At 45.8% G+C, this 4,251-nt stretch overlaps 1 long non-coding RNA gene across 1 annotated transcript in view; it reads right to left on the bottom strand.

Annotated features, from left to right (window-relative positions):
- The window catches only part of LOC149977350 (uncharacterized), a 25,799-nt gene extending 22,288 nt beyond the window's left edge, over positions 1-3,511 (bottom strand). Inside the window, exon 1 of the long non-coding RNA XR_016487550.1 lies at positions 3,287-3,511. This is a non-coding gene — a long non-coding RNA (uncharacterized LOC149977350). The remainder of the gene's footprint in view (positions 1-3,286) is intronic.
- Between the last annotated feature and the right edge of the window lie 740 nt (positions 3,512-4,251).

Genomic DNA, 4,251 nt, shown 5'->3' with positions numbered 1-4,251 from the left:
AACAGAATAGAACAGAATAGAATAGAACAGAATAGAACAGAACAGAATAACAGAATAGAATAGAACAGAATAGAACAGAATAGAATAGAACAGAATATAATAACAGAATAGAATAGAACAGAATATAATAGAATAGAACAGAATAGAACAGAATAGAATAGAACAGAACAGAATAGAACATAATAGAACAGAATAGAACAGAACAGAATAGAATAACAGAATAGAATAGAACAGAATAGAACAGAATAGAATAGAACAGAATAGAATAGAACATAATAGAACAGAATAGAATAGAACAGAATAGAATAGAACAGAATAGAATAGAACATAATAGAACAGAATAGAACAGAACAGAATAGAATAACAGAATAGAATAGAACAGAATAGAACATAATACAACAGAACATAATAGAACAGAACAGAACAGAATAGAACAGAACAGAACAGAACACCATAGAACACCATAGAACAGAACACCATAGAACACCATAGAACAGAACATAATAGAACAGAACATAATAGAACAGAACAGAACAGAATAGAACATAAAGAACAGAACAGAATAAGACAGAACTCCAGCACACTGAGTTGTAGAATAGAACAGAATAGAATAGAACAGAACAGAATAGAGCAGAATAGAACAGAACATAATATAACAGAATAGAACAGAACATAATAGAATAGAATAGAACAGAATAGAACAGAACAGAATAGAACAAAATAGAACAGAACATAATAGAACAGAATAGAACAGAATTGAATAGAACAGAACAAAACAGAACATAATAGAACAGAACAGAACAGAATAGAACATAAAGAACAGAACAGAATAAGACAGAACTCCAGCACACTGAGTTGTAGAATAGAACAGAACAGAACAGAACAGAATAGAACAGAAAATAACAGAATATAATAGAACAGAATCTAACATAATAGAATAGAACAGAATAGTGTATCTCTATCTATCTCTTGATTCATCACTTAGTGCAGTGCAGCACCCCTCATTGCTGGCCCCATCCCGGTCAGACCCTGCGACAGACGGCCCTACCAACTGCCTGATATCTGACACACTTCTGCTATTTAAAGCCTCTCAGGCCTGTCTCTGCCATGTGTTAAACAGAGGTGCCGCAGTCCACTACTACCCGCCTGGTGCACTGAGTCTGTGACAGCCGACTACTATAGTAACCGTCTGGTGCACTGTGACTGTGACAGCCGACTACTATAGTAACCGCCTGGTGCACTGAGTCTGTGACAGCCGACTACTATAGTAACCGCCTGGTGCACTGTGACTGTGACAGCCGACTACTATAGTAACCGCCTGGTGCACTGAGTCTGTGACAGCCGACTACTATAGTAACCGCCTGGTGCACTGTGACTGTGAAAGCCGACTACAATAGTAACCGCCTGGTGCACTGAGTCTGTGACAGCCGACTTCTATAGTATCCGCCTGGTGCACTGTGACTGTGACAGCCGACTACTATAGTAACTGCCTGGTGCACTGAGTCTGTGACAGCCGACTACTATAGTAACCGCCTGGTGCACTGTGACTGTGGCAGCCGACTACTATAGTAACCGCCTGGTGCACTGTGACTGTGACAGCCAACTACTATAGTAACCGCCTGGTGCACTGAGTCTGTGACAGCCGACTACTATAGTAACCGCCTGGTGCACTGTGACTGTGACAGCCGACTACTATAGTAACCGCCTGGTGCACTGTGACTGTGACAGCCGACTACTATAGTAACCGCCTGGTGCACTGAGTCTGTGACAGCCGACTCCTATAGTATCCGCCTGGTGCACTGTGACTGTGACAGCCGACTACTATAGTAACCGCCTGGTGCACTGTGACTGTGACAGCCGACTACTATAGTAACCGCCTGGTGCACTGTGACTGTGACAGCCGACTACTATAGTAACCGCCTGGTGCACTGTGACTGTGACAGCCGACTACTATAGTAACCGCCTGGTGCACTGAGTCTGTGACAGCCGACTACTATAGTAACCGCCTGGTGCACTGTGACTGTGACAGCCGACTACTATAGTAACTGCCTGGTGCACTGAGTCTGTGACAGCCGACTACTATAGTAACCGCCTGGTGCACTGTGACTGTGGCAGCCGACTACTATAGTAACCGCCTGGTGCACTGTGACTGTGACAGCCGACTACTATAGTAACCGCCTGGTGCACTGAGTCTGTGACAGCCGACTACTATAGTAACCGCCTGGTGCACTGTGACTGTGACAGCCGACTACTATAGTAACCGCCTGGTGCACTGTGACTGTGACAGCCGACTACTATAGTAACCGCCTGGTGCACTGAGTCTGTGACAGCCGACTCCTATAGTATCCGCCTGGTGCACTGTGACTGTGGCAGCCGACTACTATAGTAACCGCCTGGTGCACTGTGACTGTGACAGCCGACTACTATAGTAACCGCCTGGTGCACTGTGACTGTGACAGCCGACTACTATAGTAACCGCCTGGTGCACTGAGTCTGTGACAGCCGACTACTATAGTAACCGCCTGGTGCACTGTGACTGTGACAGCCGACTACTATAGTAACCGTCTGGTGCACTGAGTCTGTGACAGTCGACTACTATAGTAACCGTTTGGTGCACTGAGTCTGTAACAGCCGACTACTATAGTAACCGCCTGGTGCACTGAGTCTGTGACAGCCGACTACTACAGTAACCGCCTGGTGCACAGTGTATGTGACAGCCGACCGGCCAAACGCTAGGTACAGTGTCTGTGACAGCCGACCGGCCAAACGCTAGGTACAGTGTCTGTGACAGCCGACCGGCCAAACGCTAGGTACAGTGTCTGTGACAGCCGACCGGCCAAACGCTAGGTACAGTGTCTGTGACAGCCGACCGGCCAAACGCTAGGTACAGTGACTGTCACAGCCGACCACTAACTGGCTAGCTGATGCAACAACTGACTGGGTCACCGATGTTATTAGAGCTTCCTGTGACTGTGACCGCAGACTCGTTGAGTCAGACACTCATTCTATTACTACGGTCAGACAGGAATAGACATCAGCTGTAAGGTTCCTTTAACAGTGAACGCTATAGAACGAGAGGTAAGTTGAGGACAAGTAATGACAACACCATAATAATACCATGAGAGGACAATAAGACTATCTAGGTATCGGCATTTGTAGTAAATACAGGAATAGAGCCCCCCCGCCACCATAAGAAGAGTCTAAAATACAAGCACACAGCCCATGAAGAGAAGTCTACAGAACTAGCTGCATCATCACACACATAGAGAAACTTCTGCATACTCACTGACTCTCTCTTCTTGTCTTCAGTCTCTTCAGTGGAGCTGGGATGCTGCTACTGATGCTGCTGTCGGCTGGAGGAGTTGATGGTGTGTGAGGCTTCCTTCACGCTGCCGTAAAGTTGACTGCAGCATTGCCTCCTGAACAGAATGACATTGTTTGCTCTCTCTCTCCCTCCTTTCTATCCCTCTCCCTCTTTCTTTACCCCCCACTCCTCCTCCCTCTTGCGCTCTACTGCTTCCTCCTCCGCCTCCTCTTATTGCACTCTCTCTCTCTCTCTCTCTCTCTCTCTCTCTCTCTCTCTCTCTCTCTCCCCCTCTCTCTCCCTCTCTTTCCCTCTATCCCTTACTCCACCTCTTCCTCCTCCTCCTGTTTCGCACTCTCACTGGCAGCACAAAATGCACCGCTCAGCAGTGTGTTCTCTCCCCCCTCTCTCTCCCTCTCTCTCTCCCCTCTCTCTCTCCCTCTGCCTCTCCCCCCCTCTCCCCCCTCTCTCCCTCTCTCTCTCTCTCTCCCTCTCTCTCCCTCTCTCTCTCTCCATCTCCCTCTCTCCCCTCTCTCTCTCTACTGCAGCACAGCAGATCCTCCTTCATCCTTCTCTCCATTCATTTTCATAGTACAGCAAAATCATCATCACACCATCCTTTCGGAATTACAGTAATAGAAAGTAATTACAGTAATATAAAGTAATTACAGTAATAGAAAGTAATTACAGTAATAGAAAATGATGGAAATGCTGAATTTACAATGCAGTTATTAGCAGAGAACACTGTATTATACCATAAAAATTGGTTTTCATTCTTGGTGAAATAAGATTCAGAACAGAGCATCACTGCTTCCTATTGAATCAGCTAAAATAGAGGATCATTACAGGGTAATAACCAGACGAGAAGATACAGTCGTGGCTGTGAATTTTGCTGAGACAGAAATAGACCAAAACTTATTTTTTTGTTGTTGATAAATCGGCACAAT

This window comes from Oncorhynchus mykiss, chromosome 16, assembly GCF_057628025.1.
Source record: "Oncorhynchus mykiss isolate SJ-2025 chromosome 16, ASM5762802v1, whole genome shotgun sequence".
NCBI lineage: Eukaryota > Metazoa > Chordata > Actinopteri > Salmoniformes > Salmonidae > Oncorhynchus > Oncorhynchus mykiss.
This window is presented reverse-complemented; position numbering and strand designations above follow the sequence as displayed.